At 53.2% G+C, this 27,174-nt stretch overlaps 1 long non-coding RNA gene and 3 other non-coding genes across 4 annotated transcripts; 3 read left to right on the plus strand and 1 right to left on the minus strand.

Annotated features, from left to right (window-relative positions):
• Positions 1–3,821: 3,821 nt before the first annotated feature.
• LOC119622846 (U2 spliceosomal RNA) lies at positions 3,822–4,012 on the plus strand. The gene has a single exon (XR_005239404.2). It is a non-coding gene; the product is annotated as a U2 spliceosomal RNA (small nuclear RNA).
• Positions 4,013–14,563: 10,551 nt separating this feature from the next.
• On the plus strand, positions 14,564–14,754 carry LOC119622847 (U2 spliceosomal RNA). Its single transcript, XR_005239405.2, has one exon. It is a non-coding gene; the product is annotated as a U2 spliceosomal RNA (small nuclear RNA).
• Positions 14,755–22,766: 8,012 nt separating this feature from the next.
• On the minus strand, positions 22,767–25,109 carry LOC140708690 (uncharacterized). Its single transcript, XR_012088903.1, has 2 exons — positions 24,134–25,109; positions 22,767–23,493 (listed from the first exon to the last, which is right to left on the minus strand). It is a non-coding gene; the product is annotated as an uncharacterized lncRNA (long non-coding RNA).
• Positions 25,110–25,313: 204 nt separating this feature from the next.
• LOC140708805 (U2 spliceosomal RNA) lies at positions 25,314–25,504 on the plus strand. The gene has a single exon (XR_012089002.1). It is a non-coding gene; the product is annotated as a U2 spliceosomal RNA (small nuclear RNA).
• Positions 25,505–27,174: the final 1,670 nt, after the last annotated feature.

The raw sequence follows: 27,174 nt of genomic DNA on the forward strand, positions 1-27,174 counted from the left end.
AGTTAGAGACCAGCCTGGCCAACATGGTGAAACCACATCAGTACTATAAATACAAAAAATTAGCCATGCATGGTGGCACGTGCCTGTAATCCCAGCTACTCGGGAGGCTGAGGCAGCAGAATTGTTTGAACCCGGGAGGCAGAGGTTGCAGTGAGCCGAGATCACACCACTACATGCCAGCCTACGTGACACAGCAAGACTCTGTCTCACAAAAAAATAAATAATAAAAAACTTAGTTCAGGAACAGTGGCTCAGGACTGTAATCCCAGCATGTTGGAAGGCCAGGCAGGTGGATCACTTGAGGTCAGGAGTTCAAGACCAGCCTAACCAACAAGATGAAAGCCAACCTGTACTAAAAATACATGAATTAACTGGGACTGGTGACCCGCACCTATAATCCTAGCTACTCGAGAGGTTGTGGCAAGAGAATCGCTTGAAACTAGGAAGCGGAGGTTGAAATGAGCCCAGATCGCCTCATTGTACTTCAGACTGGGCAACAAGAGTGAAATTCCATCTCACACACACACAAAAAAATGCTCACGCTTGTAATCCCAGCACTTTGGGAGGCCGAGGCGGGCGGATCACAAGGTCAGGAGATCAAGACCATCCTGGCTAACACGGTGAAACACCGTCTATACTAAAATTAAAAAACTTAGCTGGGTGTGGTGGCGGGCGCCTGTGGTCCCAGCTACTCGGGAGGCTGAGGCAGGAGAATGACGTGGGCCCAGGAGGCGGAGCTTGCAGTGAGCCAAGATCACGCCACTGCACTCCAGCCTGGGCGACAGAGCGAGACTCCGTCTCAAAAAAACAAAAAACAGGCCGGGCGCGGTGGCTCAAGCCTGTAATCCCAGCACTTTGGGAGGCCGAGACGGGCGGATCACGAGGTCAGGAGTTCGAGACCATCCTGGCTAACACGGTGAAACCCCGTCTCTACTAAAAAATACAAAAAACTAGCCGGGCGAGGTGGCGGGCGCCTGTAGTCCCGGCTACTCGGGAGGCTGAGGCAGGAGAATGGCGTAAAAACCCGGGAGGCGGAGCTTGCAGTGAGCTGAGATCCGGCCACTGCACTCCAGCCTGGGCGATACAGCGAGACTCCGTCTCAGAAAAAAAAAAAAAAAAAAAAAAAAAAAAAAAAAAAAAAAAAAAAAAAATCTTAGTATGTGTACAGTGGCTCATGATTGTAATCTCAGCACTTTGGGAGGCCGAGGTGGATGGATCACTTGAGGTCAGCAGTTCCGGACCAGCCTGGCCAACAAGGTGAAACCCAATCTGTACTAAAAATACAAGAATTGGATGGGTGTGGTGACCTGTTCCTGCGTTCCCAGCTATTAAAGAGGCTGTGGCACCAGAATCATTTGAACCCAGGAGGCAGAATTTGCAATGAGCTGAGATCGCATCACTGAACTCCACCCTGGGCCACAGAGCATGGCTATATCTAAAAAAAAAAAAGAAAAAAAAAAATAGGCCAGGTGCAGTGGCCCACGCATGTAATCTCAACACTTTGGGAGGCTGAGGCGGGCAGATCACCTGAGGTCGGGAGTTTGAGAACAGCCTGACCAACATATAGAAACCCCATATCTAATAGAAATACAAAATCAGCCGGGCATAGTGACCCATGCCTATAATCCCAGCTGCTGGGAAGGCTGAGGCAGGAGAATCACGGAAACCCAGAAGGTGGAGGATGCGGTGAGCTGAGATCGCTCCATTGCACTCCAGTCTGGGCAACAACAGCAAAACTGTCTCAAAAAGAAACAAAAAAACAAAAGAAAAACAAAAAAGGCCGGGCACAGTGGCTCAGGTCCATAATCCCAACACTTTGGGAGGCTGAGGCGAGGGGATCACCTAGGGTCAGGAGTTCGAGACCAGCCTGACCAAAATGGTGAAAGCCCATCTCTATTAAGAATACAAAAACATTATCAGGGCGTGGTGGTGGGCGCCTGTTATCCTAGCTACCAAGAAGGCTGAGGGACGAGAATAACTTGAAACCGGTAGGCAGAGATGGCAGTGAGCCAAAACTGCGCCATAGCACTCCAGCCAAGGCGACAGAGCAACAATCCATTTGAAAAAACCAAATATATATGAGATATACGTATATATATGTATACATACAATATATACACATATATATCACATATAAAGATAAAATTAGCCAGGCATGGTGGGAGGCTGAGGGAGGAGAATTGCCTGAGCTCAGGAGTGGAAGGTTTCAGTGAACTGTAATGCCTCAACTACACTCTAACCTGGGCAAACGGGTAAGTCTCTGTCAAAAAGGAAAACAATACTAAACAACATAAAATTTATTTTTGGGAATTTTAATCATTTTATATTGTTTTCTAAATCCCATGTGTATTTTAAACTTACAACACAGAACCATTAGAATTGACGAACGTTCGAGATAATGCACCTAAAGCCCTCAGCCCTCAGCTCTCCGCCGAAGCTGGGTTAGGAAGGAGGAAGGGAGAGGTACATGCTGACCCCGCAGGCGGCAGTCTGTGCCTCGGAGAGAAACTTTATCGCAACCTTGCCGGGGACCTTGACGCCCATCCTCCCGCAAGAGCACCCCGGCAGTCACCCCTGCCCTCTGGTGTCCTGCCACCCCGAGCCCGACCTTCCCCCTATACCCCCGCGCGGGGCCAGTAACCTCCTAACTGCGTCTTCTCTGTTTCGGGCTGTCGCGCTCATCACGTTTGCGTCGTTTCTTCGCTCCACAAACGTTTACTGAGCGCCTTCCACACGCCAGGCACCAGAGTAGCGCCGGGAAACAGGGATAAGTACTGAGGAGGGGTCCCAGCCCTCAGTGATGGGATTTCAGAGGGGGAGATAAAGGATTGCCCAGAAGGGTGGTGAGTGGAATAGTTGATATAAACAACGGGGGTGCGACGAAATACATAGGAGGTCTGCTAGTCACATATGGGGTGGGTGCCCAGGGCCCTTAATTAAGGGAGGCTTCCTGGACGGGTGACAGCCAAGCGGAGTCCTGACAACCTGCGTCAGGAGTAGCCAGGCGAGGAGGAGGTGAAAGGAATCCACGTCCCGAGCAGAGAGGCAGCTTTCCCTGCACAGCACAGGACACGGTCCGTGCACAGAAGCCACAGGAGAGGCAGGCACAGGGGCTGGGGAGAATCCTTGCCGGGCCCTCGCCATCCACGCGCCGCCTCCCTCTGCCGGGTGTCTGGTGTCAGCCTCCTGCCCGGCAGAGGAACTCCAGCCCCTGCTCCCCGAAGCCCCGCCAGGCCTTCGGCTTCCCTGACTCCCTGAATGGGCCCCACGTCCGGCGTCCTTCCCTGAATGGGCCCCACGTCCGGCGGGTACGAGGCCGGTCTCCCCGCCCGCCGGTGACGAAGTAAAGGCCCGGCGCCACCCGGGCTCCTGCCCTGGGACCTCGTCTTTCTCCAGGAAAACGTGGACCGCTCTCCGCCGAGCGCTCTCTTCCACAGACCCCTGTCGCCTTCGCCCCCAGTCTCCTTCGGTTCTGTCTTCGCGCCGGCTGGATAGAAACCAGGAAGTCGCCCCCAGCGGAGCCCCGGCTCCCCCAGGCAGAGGCGGCCCCGGGGGCGGAGTCAACCGCGGAGGCCGCGCCCTCCGTGAAAGGGCGGGGTATGCAAATTTGTAATGAAAGCCGGGGAACGCCGGATCCAAGCACGGGTGTAAGATTTCCCTTTTCAAAGGTGGAGAATAAGAAATGAGCCCGAGTGTGTAACGGCGTCCATAGTGGGGTGGAAGAGACAGAGGGGATGGGGCAAGGAGCGAGAGTGGGGCTCTCACCGCGACTTGAATGTGGATGAGAGTGGGACGGTGACGGCGGGCGCGAAGGCGACGGCATCGCTTCTCGGCCTTTTGGCTAAGATCAAGTGTAGTATCTGTTCTTATCAGTTTAATATCTGATACGTCCTCTATCCGAGGACAATATATTAAATGGATTTTTGGAGCAGGGAGATGGAATAGGAGCTTGCTCCGTCCACTCCACGCATCGACCTGGCATTGCAGTACTTCCAGGAACGGTGCACCCCCTCTGGGGATACAACGCGTTTGCTAAAAGTAGAGGGAGAGAAAGAGAGAGCGAGTGGGCGGGACGGCTTGCACGCCAAGCATGTGTGCTACGCCGGCTTGCCGGGTTACCTGCTCGTTGGAGTACCATGGGGTTTCTGACCTGCGGCCGGCAGACGGTAGGCCTTGCGGCACGCTTCCGTTTACGCCGTGACTGCAGCGCTTTGGGAAGCCTACGACCCGACCCCCCGCAGCCGACCGACTACTCCTTTATGGAGGTCGTTAGATCTCAGCTTGGCAGTCGAGTGGTGGTGACCTTTTAAGGGAATGGGATCCACCCGGAACTGAACTCACTGCCTGCCTGCCTGCCTGCCTGCCTGCCTGCCTGCTTGCTTCCTTCCTTCCTTCCTTCCTTCCTTCCTTCCTTCCTCTCTCTGTCTCTCTCTGTCTCTCTCTGTCTCTGTCTCCCCCTCCTTTTTGGTTTCCCCCCCTCCGTCCCCCCCAAGTTCTGGGGTACATGTGCAGGACGTGCACGTTTGGAACATAGGTATACGTGTGCCACGGTGCTTTGCTGCACCTATCAACCAGTCATCAAGGTTTGAAGCCCTGCATGCGTTGGGTATTTGTTCTAATGCTCTCTCTCCCCTTGCACCCCACGCCCCGCCAGGGCCAGGTGTGTGATGTTCCCCTCCCTGTGTCCATGTGTTCTCACCGTTCAACTCCCACTTAGGAGTGAGAACGTGCGGTGTTTGGGTTTCGGTTCCTGTGTCAGTCTGCTGAGAATGAAGGACATGAACTCATCCTTTTTTATGGCTGCCTAGTAATTCCATGGTGTATACGTGCCACGTTTTCCTTATCCAGCCTATCGCTGATGGGCATTCGAGTTGGTTCCAAGTCTTTGCTACTGTAAATCAACATGCGTGTCCATGTGTCTTTCTAGTAGGAACTTCTTCCTCTTCGGCCCGCTGAGTAGCTGGCACTTGAAGGCAGGTGCCAACGCACCGGCAACACGCTTCCGTTTTTGCCCAGGAAAAACTGAGGTGCAGGTAATATAAGCCATGTATCGGGGAACGCACAGGAGCAGAACTCCAGTCCAAGCATCGTGGCTCCACCGTTCATGCTTGATGCATCTGTAGGCTCCGTTCTAGGTATGCACATCGTTTACGGGATCAGCCACCGGCAGTTGCCTTGCAACCGTGATGACAAATCTCTGCCGGCTCTTTTGGGTCGCATCCCTGTATCTATAAATTGCATCCCAACATAAAGATCGGAATGTTCCTTTTGCTGACCCAATCTCTCACCCTTTCCAAACTCCAGAAATCTTGTCTGTCCTCCGCAAAACTCCCCCTGCTTCTTTCTCTGAAGGCTGTCTTCAGGCCGGGCACACTGGGAGGATCGCCGGAGCCCAGAAGGCCGCAGTGAGGTGAGGTGAGGTGAGGTGAGATCACGCCATTGCACTGCAGCCCCGGCTGCAGAGCCGGAGCCCCGTCTCGAAACAAACAAACAAACAAACAAACAAACAAAGACACACACACACACACACACACACACACACACAAAGAAAGAGCCCAGACAACCTAGTGAAACCCTGTTCGGGCTGGGGCGTATCTGCACCCCAGCTATTCCGGAGGCTGAGGCAGGAGGATGGATGGAGGCTGGGAGGTGGATGCTGCACTGAGCAGTGACTGCACCGCTGCACTCCAGCCTGGGTGACGGAGCCAGACCCCATCCCAAATCAATAAACATAAAAATAAAGGAAGCAGTTTGTAGAAAGCGGGAGAGGGTCCCATTGAACTTCAAGCCTTCAGGCTACAGCTGTGGCTGGACAGGTTGGAGCAGCAGGCTGGAGCAGTGGCCATCTTGGCAGGGATCATTGACCCTGATCTATCATCGGGAGGAGGAAGAGCTGATCTCATGCAGGGAGGGCAGGTGGACTACGTGTGGACTCTGGTGATCTGTTTGGGTGCCAGGTGTTGCTCCCAGGGCCACCTGTAACTGTGAATGTGCGGGAACCCTGACTTGAGAAGGGCGTGGCCACGGCGGGCCTAGGCCCCTCAGGGATGAGAGTTTGGTTCACGGTACCCAGGGAAACCACCAGTATCGGCAGAGGTGATAGCTGAGGAGGAGGGGGGATTTGGAGGAGAGACACAGGATGAGTAGCAGGGGCAGCCCTGTGATCAACAACTGCTGCAAGAGGGGCTGTTTATTCGACCCACTAGTCTTCTGCGGCTCTATGCAGTACTGAAGAGCAGAAGACAGAAGACACAAAAACCACAAAAATTAGCCGGGCGTGGTGCTGTGCGTCCATAATCCCAGCTACTCGGGAGGCTGAGACAGGAGAATCGCTTGAACCCGGGAGGCGGAAGTTTCAGCGAGCCTAGATCACGCCATTCCAGTCCAACCTGAGCATTCGAGCGAGACTCTGTCTCAGAAAATAAAGACAGAATTAAAGAACCCGGCGCGGTGGCTTACATCTGTGATCCCAGCGCTTTGGGAGGCCCAGGCGGGCGGATCGCCTGAGGTCAGGAGCTCGAGACCAGCCTGGCCAACGTGGCGAAAGCCCCCGAAAAATACAAAAATTAGCCAGGCGTGGTGGAGTACGCCTGTAATCCCAGTTACCCGGGAGGCTGACGCAGGAGAATCGCTGGAACCCGGGAGGTAGAGGCTGCACTGAGCTGAGATCGCGCCACTGCACTCCAGCCTGAGTGACAGAGCAAGACTTTGTCTCAAGAAAAAACAAAACAAAAACAAACAAACAGCAACAAAAAACCTGGGCGCGGTGGCTCACGCCTGTAATCCCAACACTTTGGGAGGCGGCAGCTGGGCAGATCACCAGAGGTAGGGAGTTGGAGACCAGCCTGACCAACATGGAGAAACCCCGTCTGTACTAAAAATACAAACTTAGCCGGGCGTGGTGGCGCATGCCTCTAGTCCCAGCTACTCGGGAGGCCGAGGCAGGAGAATCGCTTGAACCCGGGAGGCGGAGGCTGCGGTGAGCCCAGATCGCGCCATTGGACTCCAAGCCTGGGTAACAAGAGCGGAACCTCCGTCAGAAAAAAAAAAAAAAAAAATTGTGAGAGTTGTACTCATCCTGTCTTCAAAATCCCATCTTAAAGCAAAGCTCCATTAGAACTGACCACATTTCCAGGGCTCCCTAGATACCTGTGGCTAGCGGCTGCCATAGTGCACTGTGCTGGGCAGTAGAATGGAGATGACAAGACAGGGCGGCGGAGGTTGGGATGGCGTCAAAATGAGGGAAACACTCGCCGGTGGGAGAAAGCAAAATAGTAAGGGGGCACCGAAAGATTCAGTAGTCCACGTGAATATCTCGATTATCTTATAATCGAGATAATGTAGGGTCCAGCTCTACCGGGTCTGTGGGTTTTCTCTTCGTGTGCGGAGACGAGAGATCGTAGAAATAAAGACGCAAGACAAAGAGATAGGAAGAAAGACAGCTGGGCCCGGGGGACCACTGCCACCAAAGCGCGGAGACCGTAGTGGCCCCCAATGCCTGGACGGCGCTGCTATTTATTGCATTCAAGGCAAGGGGGCAGGGTAAGGAGTGTGAGTCATCTCAGATGATTGATTGATAGGTCACGCGAGTCACGTGTCCACGGGACAGGGGGGCCTTTCCCTTTGTGGTAGCCGAGGTGGAGAGGGAGGACAGCAAACGTCAGCATTTCTTCTATGCACTTATCAGAAAGATCAAAGACTTTAGTCCTTTTACTAATTCTGCCACTGCTCTCTTCTAAGAACTCAAAAGGAAGAGCCAGGTGCACAGGCGGAACATGAAAGTGAACACGGAGCGTGACCACCGAAGCACAGCATCACAGGGAGACGTTTAAGCTTCCGGACGACTGCGGGCACGCCTGGCTAATGTCAGGCCTCCCACAAGAGGTGGTGGAGCAGAGTGTTCTCTAACTCCCCTGGAGAAACGGAGATTCCCTTTCCCGGTGTGCTAAGTAACGGGTGCCTTCCCAGGCACTGGCGCTACCGCCACACCAAGGAGCCCTCAAGCGGCTTTTATCTGGGCGTGACCGAGGGCTCACACTCTTGTCTTCTGGTCACCTCTCACTGTGTCCCTTCCGCTCCTAACTCTGTATGGCCTGGTTTTTCCTAGGTTATAATAAGAGAATGGAGATTATTATAATCACGGAACAGAGAGTCATACTACAAACTAATGATTAATACTGTTCACATATAATCATATCTGTATCCTATTTCTAGTATCACTTTTCTTATTCTAATTATTTTCTTTATTATACTGGAACAGCTTGTGGCTTCAGCCTCTTGCCTCGGCACCTGGCTGTCTTACCGCCCCCATCGCCCCCCTTTTTATTGACTAGGATCGTCACTGCCATCATTGCTTGTCGTTGACTTCAGACTTGTCCTCGGACTCCTCGGAGACATCCGCAGACTAAAAGCAGCCAACATAAACGTACCGATGTTAATAATGCCAAAGACAACGGTGATCTTCTGAGGGGTTTGATCCATTTAAAGGGATTTAGATCAGATAACCCTTTGGTTATTCCTTCAAAGATGTCTGATCCAGGAATGGTAGTTAAGTGAGCCTGCGAGTCCTCAAAAATTTGTTCTTTAAGTTTTGAGGTACCTAACGTTCAGTTATCATCCCAGGCTTTTAAATTTAAGTCTCATGACTTTTTCCAGCTATGCTGATCTTTATTATAAGCATAAGGCCTTATGTAATAATCAGAAGTATTCCGATCACATTGTAATTGCATACGGTGTTCCAAATTCATAACTCTGCCTCCCAGCCATATCATACTCTGGCGGAGATCGTTAATTTGATTGGCCAATTTTTGGTCAGCCTGAGCTTGAGAATTCCGGAGTCTAGTGGAGTTTTTCTGCCATGCTTCCACATATTGAGCGGTCTGGACAGAATTGTGGATAGCAAGTCCAGCGGCCGCTGCTGTGGCAGTAACCGCAATTAATCCCGCAACGACTGCAGTAAGAGTAAAGATGAACCTCTTAGTTGTCTGAAGGGTACGTTTAAGAACTTCATTGACTATGTGAATAGAGGGAGAAGACTCCCGTGGACGGTGTAAGGAAACTGGTATCCATACCCACCCCCCCGCCCAGCCCTCACCAGGAGAATACTTGTTCTGGGATCAAAAGGGGCGTCAATACATGTGAAGAGTTTGCAATCATCACATTCTATAGTTTGTCTACTGGGAGTGACATTTATAATTCCAACTAACAGCATATAAGGGGGTTATGCCTCATAGGCTCCTGATAGGTATTACCTGTTCTGACATTACAGTGACTTTAAATATGGGTATTTGGGTATTGGTGGGAGAGATTTGGTAGGTAGCGTCCCATAGTCTGATTCCGGTCGTGGCCGCAGCTAATTTCCGTAATCGAGGATGTTCTGGGGGTAACCATAGGATGAATCGTTTTTGGTCTAGGAGGAACGACTCCTGAGTCCATCCATCTGAATGGGGAAGGAGACACCCATTCCCTCAACCTGCAGGACTGCCATCCATCTTGTACGTGATGCATCAAATAATTGAACTCAGAGCATTGGGTATTTTGGCCGGAGTAGTTCCGCCAATAATACCCTCTTGGAGCCCAGTCAATAACAGCTCCTGTAACTAGGCTTCGTAACACTACGTACGGCTTTTGGAGCATTACAGTCATTCCATATAATTGAGTTCACTAAACAAGTTCCCTTGGTAGGTTCTCTTGAACAGTCTGGCAGTCCTTTTGTTGTATTATTTTTGGTGGTGACGGGAACTCTCCATTCCTCATGAGGATTAAGTTCAACAGCCATGATCTGAAAAGAATTACTACTGAACACGTTATGTACTTCATAAGAATCATTACTAGAGGATGGTACGGTCCACATCCAATTTTGATTAGAGAAAGCCAAGCAGCCAGGTGACATTGCTACGCACAATGGCGGGAATTTATATCCAATTGACAAATTAAACTGCATACCCTTTTCCTCTGGTTGAGCGGGAAACCTGTCATCGTTAGGGACTGGTATAAGTGCGCTATTATTAGTATACAGGCAGCATTTGCGAAGCTGTTGAATGACCTCATCATTTAGTATAGTTTGATTTGTAGTTGCAGGCCATTGTCCCATTCCCAATAACTGGTCAGCTGCAACATTAACAGGAGGATTAGAGCCTCGATTAAGCTGAACTCGATCCTGGACAGCATCGACCCACCAAGTCCTGAATTGTAAATACTGGGATTTAGATAGTACTGATTTTGCTAGAATTTACCAATCACAAGGCACCAAACTGCTGTTTATCTTCTGCGAGAGCTTTTAATGTGGACCGGACAAAAGGGGAGTTGGTGCCGTATTGCTTCACTGATTCTTTGAAATCTTTGAGGAATTTAGAAGAAAAACTCTCCCAAGAAGCAGGGCGTAGCTGGACCTGGCCTGGATGAAGACGATCTGGTTGGACTACTGCCTGGACTGCAGGTGTACCTGGAACTGGCTGCGCCGCAGGCAGTTGTGGAGCCTGCTGATCTGCCTGCCTGAGGAGCCTGACCGTCAGGCTGCGGAGCTTGAGGAGCCTGAGGAGCCGCGGGCTCAGCCACCTGCTGGGCAGGATCAGCGGGCTGTGGCTGATCCTGCGCCTCAGGGACGGAGGCGGCAGGCATCGGAGGTTGTAAAATTACAGGAAATTGCCAGGCTTCGGGATCCCCATATTCCCTTGCCTGAGAGATGGCCCTCATAAGAGGAGTATCATTTTAAGGAATGTATGTGATTTGTTGCTCGTGAGCGGCCATGGTGGTGGCGGCAACGGCAGTGGCGACCGGACCAGAAGCAGAAAAGAAATGAGGGTTTGGAATAGAGGAAGAATTGAGAACCTGTAAGCCAGGTGGAGGCGCGAGTACCTGCTGAGCAGGTCTTTCAGGGGCCTGAAGTCCAGGCTGCCGGCGGTAACTGCAGGACAGGCTTCAAGCGAGCCTGATACTCCGAAGGAGAAGCAGACGTGAGAGACGGATAACCAGGTTGAGTAGGGATAGGGTCGAGGCCCTCGTTACCGGGTTACCGGGCCGAACGGGCGGAAGGTGGAGGGCCCTGCGGCAGGGCTGAACAGAGACAGTGTTGAGAGCCTCACTGGCGGGCTGAGAATTGAGAGCCTGCGTACCAGGCTGCATAGAAACGTAGTTTAGAGCCTCTTTTTCAGGCTGTATAGCCTCCTTTCCGGGCTGTGTAGCTGGAAGGTGGGGGGCCCTGTAGCAGGGCTGAGGAAAGATAGGAGGGTCCGGCCACGACGGCTGTGGATAGTATATTTCGGTTGGATTCTGCTGGTTGGGGGCAAGGACATCATTTGAAAGTTCATGGTAAAGTGATGATGGGGGCACGGCAGGCTCTGGTGTGGGCGGCGGGGCCCAAGGAATGTCAGAATGGAGGTCCGTCTGTAGAATCACGGCCTCAATCTGTGCAGTATCCTCAGGGGAAAGAGAACTGAGAATTTCCTCATCCTCCTCAGAGGAGACGAAAGAGGGATCAGCCTCCACGTTGTCTACCCGAGTCTGCAAGGAGTCTAGGACAGAGCGAACCGAAGCCCAGATTGGCCAAATAGTGGGCGGAATAACATGTCCCCCTTTATGAGCAATTTTAAATTGTCGGCCAGTTTCATCCCAACGTTTGAGTTCTGAAGTTCCCTCAGTAGCAAACCAAGGGTAAAGGAGATCTACGACCTCGAACTGGTTTAATTCACTTATTAGTAGAAAGTTTTACACCTCCTTCTTTAAGCAGAGTTTTTATAACATTTAAATAAGCCGAGTACTTGGTACCGGCCTGTCGCATGGTGTCCCCGGGATACTCTGAGGGCCCAAGCTTACCACCAAGCTTATTGACCGCAAGCCTCAGGAATCTGTCGTCGGTAGTCCTCCGCTGAGTTCCGCGCTCAAAGTGCACCTTCACACAGCGAGAGAGACATCCTCGTTGGGTGCCAGATGTAGGGTCCAGCCCTACGGGGCCTGTGGGTTTTCTCTTCGTGTGCGGAGACGAGAGATCGTAGAAATAAAGACACAAGACGCAGAGACAGGATGAAAGACAGCTGGGCCCGGGGGACCACTGCCACCAAGCGCGGAGACCGGTAGTGGCCCCGAATGCCTGGACGGGCTGCTATTTATTGTATTCGAGGCAAGGGGGCAGGGTAAGGGGTGTGAGTCATCTCAAATGATTGAGAGGTCACGCGAGTCACGTGTCCACTGGACAGGGGGTCTTTCCCTTTGTGATAGCCGAGGCGGAGAGGGAGGACGGCATACGTCAGCATTTCTTCTACGCACTTATCAGAAGGATCAAAGACTTTAGTACTTTTACTAAGTCTGCTACTGCTATCTTCTAAGAACTTAAAAGGAGGAGCCAGGTGTACAGGCGGAACGTGAAAGTGAACAAGGAGCGTGACCACTGAATGAAGCACAGCATCCCAGGGAGACGGTCCAGCCTCCGGATGACTGAGGGCAGCCCTGGCTAATGTCAGGCCTCCCACAAGAGGTGCTGGAGCAGAGTGTTCTCCATCTCCCCTGGAGAAAGGGAGATTCCCTTTCCCGGTGTGCTAAGTTACGGGTGCCTTCCCGGGCACTGGCGCTACCGCTAGACCAAGGTCTGTTAAGTAACGAGAGCCTTCCCAGGCACTGGCGTTACCGCTAGACCAAGGAGCCCTGGAGCGGCCCTTATCCGGGCGTGACCGAGGGCTCACACTCTTGTCTTCTGGTCACCTCTCACCGTGTCCCTCCGGCTGCTAACTCTCTACGGCCCGGTTTTCCCTAGGTTAAAACAACAGAACAGAGATTCTTACAGTAATAGAACCAAGAGTAACGCTGCAGACTAATGATTAGTAATAGTCATCTACAATCATATCTGTATCCTATTTCTGGTATAACTTTTCTTATTCTGATTATTTTCTTTACTATACTGGAACAGCTTGTGCCTTCAGTCTCTTGCCTCGGCCCCTGGGTGGCTTGCCGCCCACAAGGTGAGATATATTGCATTGAACTATAGTTTGTGTTGATTGCCGAAGGGTTTGGGGCGGGGGGGGGGGCACCCCCTGAAATTCCGCCCTGGAGGAGTTTCAGGCCTCACCCTAACCCCGGGGCCGTGGCTAATGATAAGGCCCACCTCTTACGGCCTTGGGCCCTCGAGTGAAATAAATGTTGGAGGTAATGCGCCTAAAGCCCTCAGCCCTCAGCTCTCCGCCGAAGCTGGGTTAGGAAGGAGGAAGGGAGAGGTACATGCTGACCCCGCAGGCGGCAGTCTGTGCCTCGGAGAGAAACTTTATCGCAACCTTGCCGGGGACCTTGACGCCCATCCTCCCGCAAGAGCACCCCGGCAGTCACCCCTGCCCTCTGGTGTCCTGCCACCCCGAGCCCGACCTTCCCCCTATACCCCCGCGCGGGGCCAGTAACCTCCTAACTGCGTCTTCTCTGTTTCGGGCTGTCGCGCTCATCACGTTTGCGTCGTTTCTTCGCTCCACAAACGTTTACTGAGCGCCTTCCACACGCCAGGCACCAGAGTAGCGCCGGGAAACAGGGATAAGTACTGAGGAGGGGTCCCAGCCCTCAGTGATGGGATTTCAGAGGGGGAGATAAAGGATTGCCCAGAAGGGTGGTGAGTGGAATAGTTGATATAAACAACGGGGGTGCGACGAAATACATAGGAGGTCTGCTAGTCACATATGGGGTGGGTGCCCAGGGCCCTTAATTAAGGGAGGCTTCCTGGACGGGTGACAGCCAAGCGGAGTCCTGACAACCTGCGTCAGGAGTAGCCAGGCGAGGAGGAGGTGAAAGGAATCCACGTCCCGAGCAGAGAGGCAGCTTTCCCTGCACAGCACAGGACACGGTCCGTGCACAGAAGCCACAGGAGAGGCAGGCACAGGGGCTGGGGAGAATCCTTGCCGGGCCCTCGCCATCCACGCGCCGCCTCCCTCTGCCGGGTGTCTGGTGTCAGCCTCCTGCCCGGCAGAGGAACTCCAGCCCCTGCTCCCCGAAGCCCCGCCAGGCCTTCGGCTTCCCTGACTCCCTGAATGGGCCCCACGTCCGGCGTCCTTCCCTGAATGGGCCCCACGTCCGGCGGGTACGAGGCCGGTCTCCCCGCCCGCCGGTGACGAAGTAAAGGCCCGGCGCCACCCGGGCTCCTGCCCTGGGACCTCGTCTTTCTCCAGGAAAACGTGGACCGCTCTCCGCCGAGCGCTCTCTTCCACAGACCCCTGTCGCCTTCGCCCCCAGTCTCCTTCGGTTCTGTCTTCGCGCCGGCTGGATAGAAACCAGGAAGTCGCCCCCAGCGGAGCCCCGGCTCCCCCAGGCAGAGGCGGCCCCGGGGGCGGAGTCAACCGCGGAGGCCGCGCCCTCCGTGAAAGGGCGGGGTATGCAAATTTGTAATGAAAGCCGGGGAACGCCGGATCCAAGCACGGGTGTAAGATTTCCCTTTTCAAAGGTGGAGAATAAGAAATGAGCCCGAGTGTGTAACGGCGTCCATAGTGGGGTGGAAGAGACAGAGGGGATGGGGCAAGGAGCGAGAGTGGGGCTCTCACCGCGACTTGAATGTGGATGAGAGTGGGACGGTGACGGCGGGCGCGAAGGCGACGGCATCGCTTCTCGGCCTTTTGGCTAAGATCAAGTGTAGTATCTGTTCTTATCAGTTTAATATCTGATACGTCCTCTATCCGAGGACAATATATTAAATGGATTTTTGGAGCAGGGAGATGGAATAGGAGCTTGCTCCGTCCACTCCACGCATCGACCTGGTATTGCAGTACTTCCAGGAACGGTGCACCCCCTCTGGGGATACAACGCGTTTGCTAAAAGTAGAGGGAGAGAAAGAGAGAGCGAGTGGGCGGGACGGCTTGCACGCCAAGCATGTGTGCTACGCCGGCTTGCCGGGTTACCTGCTCGTTGGAGTACCATGGGGTTTCTGACTTGCGGCCGGCAGACGGTAGGCCTTGCGGCACGCTTCCGTTTACGCCGTGACTGCAGCGCTTTGGGAAGCCTACGACCCGACCCCCCGCAGCCGACCGACTACTCCTTTTGGAGGTCGTTAGATCTCAGCTTGGCAGTCGAGTGGTGGTGACCTTTTAAGGGAATGGGATCCACCCGGAACTGAACTCACTGCCTGCCTGCCTGCCTGCCTGCCTGCCTGCCTGCTTGCTTCCTTCCTTCCTTCCTTCCTTCCTTCCTTCCTTCCTTCCTTCCTCTCTCTGTCTCTCTCTGTCTCTCTCTGTCTCTGTCTCCCCCTCCTTTTTGGTTTCCCCCCCTCCGTCCCCCCCAAGTTCTGGAGTACATGTGCAGGACGTGCACGTTTGGAACATAGGTATACGTGTGCCACGGTGCTTTGCTGCACCTATCAACCAGTCATCAAGGTTTGAAGCCCTGCATGCGTTGGGTATTTGTTCTAATGCTCTCTCTCCCCTTGCACCCCACGCCCCGCCAGGGCCAGGTGTGTGATGTTCCCCTCCCTGTGTCCATGTGTTCTCACCGTTCAACTCCCACTTAGGAGTGAGAACGTGCGGTGTTTGGGTTTCGGTTCCTGTGTCAGTCTGCTGAGAATGAAGGACATGAACTCATCCTTTTTTATGGCTGCCTAGTAATTCCATGGTGTATACGTGCCACGTTTTCCTTATCCAGCCTATCGCTGATGGGCATTCGAGTTGGTTCCAAGTCTTTGCTACTGTAAATCAACATGCGTGTCCATGTGTCTTTCTAGTAGGAACTTCTTCCTCTTCGGCCCGCTGAGTAGCTGGCACTTGAAGGCAGGTGCCAACGCACCGGCAACACGCTTCCGTTTTTGCCCAGGAAAAACTGAGGTGCAGGTAATATAAGCCATGTATCGGGGAACGCACAGGAGCAGAACTCCAGTCCAAGCATCGTGGCTCCACCGTTCATGCTTGATGCATCTGTAGGCTCCGTTCTAGGTATGCACATCGTTTACGGGATCAGCCACCGGCAGTTGCCTTGCAACCGTGATGACAAATCTCTGCCGGCTCTTTTGGGTCGCATCCCTGTATCTATAAATTGCATCCCAACATAAAGATCGGAATGTTCCTTTTGCTGACCCAATCTCTCACCCTTTCCAAACTCCAGAAATCTTGTCTGTCCTCCGCAAAACTCCCCCTGCTTCTTTCTCTGAAGGCTGTCTTCAGGCCGGGCACACTGGGAGGATCGCCGGAGCCCAGAAGGCCGCAGTGAGGTGAGGTGAGGTGAGGTGAGATCACGCCATTGCACTGCAGCCCCGGCTGCAGAGCCGGAGCCCCGTCTCGAAACAAACAAACAAACAAACAAACAAACAAAGACACACACACACACACACACACACACACACACAAAGAAAGAGCCCAGACAACCTAGTGAAACCCTGTTCGGGCTGGGGCGTATCTGCACCCCAGCTATTCCGGAGGCTGAGGCAGGAGGATGGATGGAGGCTGGGAGGTGGATGCTGCACTGAGCAGTGACTGCACCGCTGCACTCCAGCCTGGGTGACGGAGCCAGACCCCATCCCAAATCAATAAACATAAAAATAAAGGAAGCAGTTTGTAGAAAGCGGGAGAGGGTCCCATTGAACTTCAAGCCTTCAGGCTACAGCTGTGGCTGGACAGGTTGGAGCAGCAGGCTGGAGCAGTGGCCATCTTGGCAGGGATCATTGACCCTGATCTATCATCGGGAGGAGGAAGAGCTGATCTCATGCAGGGAGGGCAGGTGGACTACGTGTGGACTCTGGTGATCTGTTTGGGTGCCAGGTGTTGCTCCCAGGGCCACCTGTAACTGTGAATGTGCGGGAACCCTGACTTGAGAAGGGCGTGGCCACGGCGGGCCTAGGCCCCTCAGGGATGAGAGTTTGGTTCACGGTACCCAGGGAAACCACCAGTATCGGCAGAGGTGATAGCTGAGGAGGAGGGGGGATTTGGAGGAGAGACACAGGATGAGTAGCAGGGGCAGCCCTGTGATCAACAACTGCTGCAAGAGGGGCTGTTTATTCGACCCACTAGTCTTCTGCGGCTCTATGCAGTACTGAAGAGCAGAAGACAGAAGACACAAAAACCACAAAAATTAGCCGGGCGTGGTGCTGTGCGTCCATAATCCCAGCTACTCGGGAGGCTGAGACAGGAGAATCGCTTGAACCCGGGAGGCGGAAGTTTCAGCGAGCCTAGATCACGCCATTCCAGTCCAACCTGAGCATTCGAGCGAGACTCTGTCTCAGAAAATAAAGACAGAATTAAAGAACCCGGCGCGGTGGCTTACATCTGTGATCCCAGCGCTTTGGGAGGCCCAGGCGGGCGGATCGCCTGAGGTCAGGAGCTCGAGACCAGCCTGGCCAACGTGGCGAAAGCCCCCGAAAAATACAAAAATTAGCCAGGCGTGGTGGAGTACGCCTGTAATCCCAGTTACCCGGGAGGCTGACGCAGGAGAATCGCTGGAACCCGGGAGGTAGAGGCTGCACTGAGCTGAGATCGCGCCACTGCACTCCAGCCTGAGTGACAGAGCAAGACTTTGTCTCAAGAAAAAACAAAACAAAAACAAACAAACAGCAACAAAAAACCTGGGCGCGGTGGCTCACGCCTGTAATCCCAACACTTTGGGAGGCGGCAGCTGGGCAGATCACCAGAGGTAGGGAGTTGGAGACCAGCCTGACCAACATGGAGAAACCCCGTCTGTACTAAAAATACAAACTTAGCCGGGCGTGGTGGCGCATGCCTCTAGTCCCAGCTACTCGGGAGGCCGAGGCAGGAGAATCGCTTGAACCCGGGAGGCGGAGGCTGCGGTGAGCCCAGATCGCGCCATTGGACTCCAAGCCTGGGTAACAAGAGCGGAACCTCCGTCAGAAAAAAAAAAAAAAAAAATTGTGAGAGTTGTACTCATCCTGTCTTCAAAATCCCATCTTAAAGCAAAGCTCCATTAGAACTGACCACATTTCCAGGGCTCCCTAGATACCTGTGGCTAGCGGCTGCCATAGTGCACTGTGCTGGGCAGTAGAATGGAGATGACAAGACAGGGCGGCGGAGGTTGGGATGGCGTCAAAATGAGGGAAACACTCGCCGGTGGGAGAAAGCAAAATAGTAAGGGGGCACCGAAAGATTCAGTAGTCCACGTGAATATCTCGATTATCTTATAATCGAGATAATGTAGGGTCCAGCTCTACCGGGTCTGTGGGTTTTCTCTTCGTGTGCGGAGACGAGAGATCGTAGAAATAAAGACGCAAGACAAAGAGATAGGAAGAAAGACAGCTGGGCCCGGGGGACCACTGCCACCAAAGCGCGGAGACCGTAGTGGCCCCCAATGCCTGGACGGCGCTGCTATTTATTGCATTCAAGGCAAGGGGGCAGGGTAAGGAGTGTGAGTCATCTCAGATGATTGATTGATAGGTCACGCGAGTCACGTGTCCACGGGACAGGGGGGCCTTTCCCTTTGTGGTAGCCGAGGTGGAGAGGGAGGACAGCAAACGTCAGCATTTCTTCTATGCACTTATCAGAAAGATCAAAGACTTTAGTCCTTTTACTAATTCTGCCACTGCTCTCTTCTAAGAACTCAAAAGGAAGAGCCAGGTGCACAGGCGGAACATGAAAGTGAACACGGAGCGTGACCACCGAAGCACAGCATCACAGGGAGACGTTTAAGCTTCCGGACGACTGCGGGCACGCCTGGCTAATGTCAGGCCTCCCACAAGAGGTGGTGGAGCAGAGTGTTCTCTAACTCCCCTGGAGAAACGGAGATTCCCTTTCCCGGTGTGCTAAGTAACGGGTGCCTTCCCAGGCACTGGCGCTACCGCCACACCAAGGAGCCCTCAAGCGGCTTTTATCTGGGCGTGACCGAGGGCTCACACTCTTGTCTTCTGGTCACCTCTCACTGTGTCCCTTCCGCTCCTAACTCTGTATGGCCTGGTTTTTCCTAGGTTATAATAAGAGAATGGAGATTATTATAATCACGGAACAGAGAGTCATACTACAAACTAATGATTAATACTGTTCACATATAATCATATCTGTATCCTATTTCTAGTATCACTTTTCTTATTCTAATTATTTTCTTTATTATACTGGAACAGCTTGTGGCTTCAGCCTCTTGCCTCGGCACCTGGCTGTCTTACCGCCCCCATCGCCCCCCTTTTTATTGACTAGGATCGTCACTGCCATCATTGCTTGTCGTTGACTTCAGACTTGTCCTCGGACTCCTCGGAGACATCCGCAGACTAAAAGCAGCCAACATAAACGTACCGATGTTAATAATGCCAAAGACAACGGTGATCTTCTGAGGGGTTTGATCCATTTAAAGGGATTTAGATCAGATAACCCTTTGGTTATTCCTTCAAAGATGTCTGATCCAGGAATGGTAGTTAAGTGAGCCTGCGAGTCCTCAAAAATTTGTTCTTTAAGTTTTGAGGTACCTAACGTTCAGTTATCATCCCAGGCTTTTAAATTTAAGTCTCATGACTTTTTCCAGCTATGCTGATCTTTATTATAAGCATAAGGCCTTATGTAATAATCAGAAGTATTCCGATCACATTGTAATTGCATACGGTGTTCCAAATTCATAACTCTGCCTCCCAGCCATATCATACTCTGGCGGAGATCGTTAATTTGATTGGCCAATTTTTGGTCAGCCTGAGCTTGAGAATTCCGGAGTCTAGTGGAGTTTTTCTGCCATGCTTCCACATATTGAGCGGTCTGGACAGAATTGTGGATAGCAAGTCCAGCGGCCGCTGCTGTGGCAGTAACCGCAATTAATCCCGCAACGACTGCAGTAAGAGTAAAGATGAACCTCTTAGTTGTCTGAAGGGTACGTTTAAGAACTTCATTGACTATGTGAATAGAGGGAGAAGACTCCCGTGGACGGTGTAAGGAAACTGGTATCCATACCCACCCCCCCGCCCAGCCCTCACCAGGAGAATACTTGTTCTGGGATCAAAAGGGGCGTCAATACATGTGAAGAGTTTGCAATCATCACATTCTATAGTTTGTCTACTGGGAGTGACATTTATAATTCCAACTAACAGCATATAAGGGGGTTATGCCTCATAGGCTCCTGATAGGTATTACCTGTTCTGACATTACAGTGACTTTAAATATGGGTATTTGGGTATTGGTGGGAGAGATTTGGTAGGTAGCGTCCCATAGTCTGATTCCGGTCGTGGCCGCAGCTAATTTCCGTAATCGAGGATGTTCTGGGGGTAACCATAGGATGAATCGTTTTTGGTCTAGGAGGAACGACTCCTGAGTCCATCCATCTGAATGGGGAAGGAGACACCCATTCCCTCAACCTGCAGGACTGCCATCCATCTTGTACGTGATGCATCAAATAATTGAACTCAGAGCATTGGGTATTTTGGCCGGAGTAGTTCCGCCAATAATACCCTCTTGGAGCCCAGTCAATAACAGCTCCTGTAACTAGGCTTCGTAACACTACGTACGGCTTTTGGAGCATTACAGTCATTCCATATAATTGAGTTCACTAAACAAGTTCCCTTGGTAGGTTCTCTTGAACAGTCTGGCAGTCCTTTTGTTGTATTATTTTTGGTGGTGACGGGAACTCTCCATTCCTCATGAGGATTAAGTTCAACAGCCATGATCTGAAAAGAATTACTACTGAACACGTTATGTACTTCATAAGAATCATTACTAGAGGATGGTACGGTCCACATCCAATTTTGATTAGAGAAAGCCAAGCAGCCAGGTGACATTGCTACGCACAATGGCGGGAATTTATATCCAATTGACAAATTAAACTGCATACCCTTTTCCTCTGGTTGAGCGGGAAACCTGTCATCGTTAGGGACTGGTATAAGTGCGCTATTATTAGTATACAGGCAGCATTTGCGAAGCTGTTGAATGACCTCATCATTTAGTATAGTTTGATTTGTAGTTGCAGGCCATTGTCCCATTCCCAATAACTGGTCAGCTGCAACATTAACAGGAGGATTAGAGCCTCGATTAAGCTGAACTCGATCCTGGACAGCATCGACCCACCAAGTCCTGAATTGTAAATACTGGGATTTAGATAGTACTGATTTTGCTAGAATTTACCAATCACAAGGCACCAAACTGCTGTTTATCTTCTGCGAGAGCTTTTAATGTGGACCGGACAAAAGGGGAGTTGGTGCCGTATTGCTTCACTGATTCTTTGAAATCTTTGAGGAATTTAGAAGAAAAACTCTCCCAAGAAGCAGGGCGTAGCTGGACCTGGCCTGGATGAAGACGATCTGGTTGGACTACTGCCTGGACTGCAGGTGTACCTGGAACTGGCTGCGCCGCAGGCAGTTGTGGAGCCTGCTGATCTGCCTGCCTGAGGAGCCTGACCGTCAGGCTGCGGAGCTTGAGGAGCCTGAGGAGCCGCGGGCTCAGCCACCTGCTGGGCAGGATCAGCGGGCTGTGGCTGATCCTGCGCCTCAGGGACGGAGGCGGCAGGCATCGGAGGTTGTAAAATTACAGGAAATTGCCAGGCTTCGGGATCCCCATATTCCCTTGCCTGAGAGATGGCCCTCATAAGAGGAGTATCATTTTAAGGAATGTATGTGATTTGTTGCTCGTGAGCGGCCATGGTGGTGGCGGCAACGGCAGTGGCGACCGGACCAGAAGCAGAAAAGAAATGAGGGTTTGGAATAGAGGAAGAATTGAGAACCTGTAAGCCAGGTGGAGGCGCGAGTACCTGCTGAGCAGGTCTTTCAGGGGCCTGAAGTCCAGGCTGCCGGCGGTAACTGCAGGACAGGCTTCAAGCGAGCCTGATACTCCGAAGGAGAAGCAGACGTGAGAGACGGATAACCAGGTTGAGTAGGGATAGGGTCGAGGCCCTCGTTACCGGGTTACCGGGCCGAACGGGCGGAAGGTGGAGGGCCCTGCGGCAGGGCTGAACAGAGACAGTGTTGAGAGCCTCACTGGCGGGCTGAGAATTGAGAGCCTGCGTACCAGGCTGCATAGAAACGTAGTTTAGAGCCTCTTTTTCAGGCTGTATAGCCTCCTTTCCGGGCTGTGTAGCTGGAAGGTGGGGGGCCCTGTAGCAGGGCTGAGGAAAGATAGGAGGGTCCGGCCACGACGGCTGTGGATAGTATATTTCGGTTGGATTCTGCTGGTTGGGGGCAAGGACATCATTTGAAAGTTCATGGTAAAGTGATGATGGGGGCACGGCAGGCTCTGGTGTGGGCGGCGGGGCCCAAGGAATGTCAGAATGGAGGTCCGTCTGTAGAATCACGGCCTCAATCTGTGCAGTATCCTCAGGGGAAAGAGAACTGAGAATTTCCTCATCCTCCTCAGAGGAGACGAAAGAGGGATCAGCCTCCACGTTGTCTACCCGAGTCTGCAAGGAGTCTAGGACAGAGCGAACCGAAGCCCAGATTGGCCAAATAGTGGGCGGAATAACATGTCCCCCTTTATGAGCAATTTTAAATTGTCGGCCAGTTTCATCCCAACGTTTGAGTTCTGAAGTTCCCTCAGTAGCAAACCAAGGGTAAAGGAGATCTACGACCTCGAACTGGTTTAATTCACTTATTAGTAGAAAGTTTTACACCTCCTTCTTTAAGCAGAGTTTTTATAACATTTAAATAAGCCGAGTACTTGGTACCGGCCTGTCGCATGGTGTCCCCGGGATACTCTGAGGGCCCAAGCTTACCACCAAGCTTATTGACCGCAAGCCTCAGGAATCTGTCGTCGGTAGTCCTCCGCTGAGTTCCGCGCTCAAAGTGCACCTTCACACAGCGAGAGAGACATCCTCGTTGGGTGCCAGATGTAGGGTCCAGCCCTACGGGGCCTGTGGGTTTTCTCTTCGTGTGCGGAGACGAGAGATCGTAGAAATAAAGACACAAGACGCAGAGACAGGATGAAAGACAGCTGGGCCCGGGGGACCACTGCCACCAAGCGCGGAGACCGGTAGTGGCCCCGAATGCCTGGACGGGCTGCTATTTATTGTATTCGAGGCAAGGGGGCAGGGTAAGGGGTGTGAGTCATCTCAAATGATTGAGAGGTCACGCGAGTCACGTGTCCACTGGACAGGGGGTCTTTCCCTTTGTGATAGCCGAGGCGGAGAGGGAGGACGGCATACGTCAGCATTTCTTCTACGCACTTATCAGAAGGATCAAAGACTTTAGTACTTTTACTAAGTCTGCTACTGCTATCTTCTAAGAACTTAAAAGGAGGAGCCAGGTGTACAGGCGGAACGTGAAAGTGAACAAGGAGCGTGACCACTGAATGAAGCACAGCATCCCAGGGAGACGGTCCAGCCTCCGGATGACTGAGGGCAGCCCTGGCTAATGTCAGGCCTCCCACAAGAGGTGCTGGAGCAGAGTGTTCTCCATCTCCCCTGGAGAAAGGGAGATTCCCTTTCCCGGTGTGCTAAGTTACGGGTGCCTTCCCGGGCACTGGCGCTACCGCTAGACCAAGGTCTGTTAAGTAACGAGAGCCTTCCCAGGCACTGGCGTTACCGCTAGACCAAGGAGCCCTGGAGCGGCCCTTATCCGGGCGTGACCGAGGGCTCACACTCTTGTCTTCTGGTCACCTCTCACCGTGTCCCTCCGGCTGCTAACTCTCTACGGCCCGGTTTTCCCTAGGTTAAAACAACAGAACAGAGATTCTTACAGTAATAGAACCAAGAGTAACGCTGCAGACTAATGATTAGTAATAGTCATCTACAATCATATCTGTATCCTATTTCTGGTATAACTTTTCTTATTCTGATTATTTTCTTTACTATACTGGAACAGCTTGTGCCTTCAGTCTCTTGCCTCGGCCCCTGGGTGGCTTGCCGCCCACAAGGTGAGATATATTGCATTGAACTATAGTTTGTGTTGATTGCCGAAGGGTTTGGGGCGGGGGGGGGGGGCACCCCCTGAAATTCCGCCCTGGAGGAGTTTCAGGCCTCACCCTAACCCCGGGGCCGTGGCTAATGATAAGGCCCACCTCTTACGGCCTTGGGCCCTCGAGTGAAATAAATGTTGGAGGTAATGCGCCTAAAGCCCTCAGCCCTCAGCTCTCCGCCGAAGCTGGGTTAGGAAGGAGGAAGGGAGAGGTACATGCTGACCCCGCAGGCGGCAGTCTGTGCCTCGGAGAGAAACTTTATCGCAACCTTGCCGGGGACCTTGACGCCCATCCTCCCGCAAGAGCACCCCGGCAGTCACCCCTGCCCTCTGGTGTCCTGCCACCCCGAGCCCGACCTTCCCCCTATACCCCCGCGCGGGGCCAGTAACCTCCTAACTGCGTCTTCTCTGTTTCGGGCTGTCGCGCTCATCACGTTTGCGTCGTTTCTTCGCTCCACAAACGTTTACTGAGCGCCTTCCACACGCCAGGCACCAGAGTAGCGCCGGGAAACAGGGATAAGTACTGAGGAGGGGTCCCAGCCCTCAGTGATGGGATTTCAGAGGGGGAGATAAAGGATTGCCCAGAAGGGTGGTGAGTGGAATAGTTGATATAAACAACGGGGGTGCGACGAAATACATAGGAGGTCTGCTAGTCACATATGGGGTGGGTGCCCAGGGCCCTTAATTAAGGGAGGCTTCCTGGACGGGTGACAGCCAAGCGGAGTCCTGACAACCTGCGTCAGGAGTAGCCAGGCGAGGAGGAGGTGAAAGGAATCCACGTCCCGAGCAGAGAGGCAGCTTTCCCTGCACAGCACAGGACACGGTCCGTGCACAGAAGCCACAGGAGAGGCAGGCACAGGGGCTGGGGAGAATCCTTGCCGGGCCCTCGCCATCCACGCGCCGCCTCCCTCTGCCGGGTGTCTGGTGTCAGCCTCCTGCCCGGCAGAGGAACTCCAGCCCCTGCTCCCCGAAGCCCCGCCAGGCCTTCGGCTTCCCTGACTCCCTGAATGGGCCCCACGTCCGGCGTCCTTCCCTGAATGGGCCCCACGTCCGGCGGGTACGAGGCCGGTCTCCCCGCCCGCCGGTGACGAAGTAAAGGCCCGGCGCCACCCGGGCTCCTGCCCTGGGACCTCGTCTTTCTCCAGGAAAACGTGGACCGCTCTCCGCCGAGCGCTCTCTTCCACAGACCCCTGTCGCCTTCGCCCCCAGTCTCCTTCGGTTCTGTCTTCGCGCCGGCTGGATAGAAACCAGGAAGTCGCCCCCAGCGGAGCCCCGGCTCCCCCAGGCAGAGGCGGCCCCGGGGGCGGAGTCAACCGCGGAGGCCGCGCCCTCCGTGAAAGGGCGGGGTATGCAAATTTGTAATGAAAGCCGGGGAACGCCGGATCCAAGCACGGGTGTAAGATTTCCCTTTTCAAAGGTGGAGAATAAGAAATGAGCCCGAGTGTGTAACGGCGTCCATAGTGGGGTGGAAGAGACAGAGGGGATGGGGCAAGGAGCGAGAGTGGGGCTCTCACCGCGACTTGAATGTGGATGAGAGTGGGACGGTGACGGCGGGCGCGAAGGCGACGGCATCGCTTCTCGGCCTTTTGGCTAAGATCAAGTGTAGTATCTGTTCTTATCAGTTTAATATCTGATACGTCCTCTATCCGAGGACAATATATTAAATGGATTTTTGGAGCAGGGAGATGGAATAGGAGCTTGCTCCGTCCACTCCACGCATCGACCTGGTATTGCAGTACTTCCAGGAACGGTGCACCCCCTCTGGGGATACAACGCGTTTGCTAAAAGTAGAGGGAGAGAAAGAGAGAGCGAGTGGGCGGGACGGCTTGCACGCCAAGCATGTGTGCTACGCCGGCTTGCCGGGTTACCTGCTCGTTGGAGTACCATGGGGTTTCTGACTTGCGGCCGGCAGACGGTAGGCCTTGCGGCACGCTTCCGTTTACGCCGTGACTGCAGCGCTTTGGGAAGCCTACGACCCGACCCCCCGCAGCCGACCGACTACTCCTTTTGGAGGTCGTTAGATCTCAGCTTGGCAGTCGAGTGGTGGTGACCTTTTAAGGGAATGGGATCCACTCGGAACTGAACTCACTGCCTGCCTGCCTGCCTGCCTGCCTGCTTGCTTCCTTCCTTCCTTCCTTCCTTCCTTCCTTCCTTCCTCTCTCTGTCTCTCTCTGTCTCTGTCTCCCCCTCCTTTTTGGTTTCCCCCCCTCCGTCCCCCCCAAGTTCTGGAGTACATGTGCAGGACGTGCACGTTTGGAACATAGGTATACGTGTGCCACGGTGCTTTGCTGCACCTATCAACCAGTCATCAAGGTTTGAAGCCCTGCATGCGTTGGGTATTTGTTCTAATGCTCTCTCTCCCCTTGCACCCCACGCCCCGCCAGGGCCAGGTGTGTGATGTTCCCCTCCCTGTGTCCATGTGTTCTCACCGTTCAACTCCCACTTAGGAGTGAGAACGTGCGGTGTTTGGGTTTCGGTTCCTGTGTCAGTCTGCTGAGAATGAAGGACATGAACTCATCCTTTTTTATGGCTGCCTAGTAATTCCATGGTGTATACGTGCCACGTTTTCCTTATCCAGCCTATCGCTGATGGGCATTCGAGTTGGTTCCAAGTCTTTGCTACTGTAAATCAACATGCGTGTCCATGTGTCTTTCTAGTAGGAACTTCTTCCTCTTCGGCCCGCTGAGTAGCTGGCACTTGAAGGCAGGTGCCAACGCACCGGCAACACGCTTCCGTTTTTGCCCAGGAAAAACTGAGGTGCAGGTAATATAAGCCATGTATCGGGGAACGCACAGGAGCAGAACTCCAGTCCAAGCATCGTGGCTCCACCGTTCATGCTTGATGCATCTGTAGGCTCCGTTCTAGGTATGCACATCGTTTACGGGATCAGCCACCGGCAGTTGCCTTGCAACCGTGATGACAAATCTCTGCCGGCTCTTTTGGGTCGCATCCCTGTATCTATAAATTGCATCCCAACATAAAGATCGGAATGTTCCTTTTGCTGACCCAATCTCTCACCCTTTCCAAACTCCAGAAATCTTGTCTGTCCTCCGCAAAACTCCCCCTGCTTCTTTCTCTGAAGGCTGTCTTCAGGCCGGGCACACTGGGAGGATCGCCGGAGCCCAGAAGGCCGCAGTGAGGTGAGGTGAGGTGAGGTGAGATCACGCCATTGCACTGCAGCCCCGGCTGCAGAGCCGGAGCCCCGTCTCGAAACAAACAAACAAACAAACAAACAAACAAAGACACACACACACACACACACACACACACACACAAAGAAAGAGCCCAGACAACCTAGTGAAACCCTGTTCGGGCTGGGGCGTATCTGCACCCCAGCTATTCCGGAGGCTGAGGCAGGAGGATGGATGGAGGCTGGGAGGTGGATGCTGCACTGAGCAGTGACTGCACCGCTGCACTCCAGCCTGGGTGAC

Source organism: Chlorocebus sabaeus, chromosome 16 (assembly GCF_047675955.1).
Source record: "Chlorocebus sabaeus isolate Y175 chromosome 16, mChlSab1.0.hap1, whole genome shotgun sequence".
NCBI classification, from domain to species: Eukaryota; Metazoa; Chordata; class Mammalia; order Primates; family Cercopithecidae; genus Chlorocebus; species Chlorocebus sabaeus.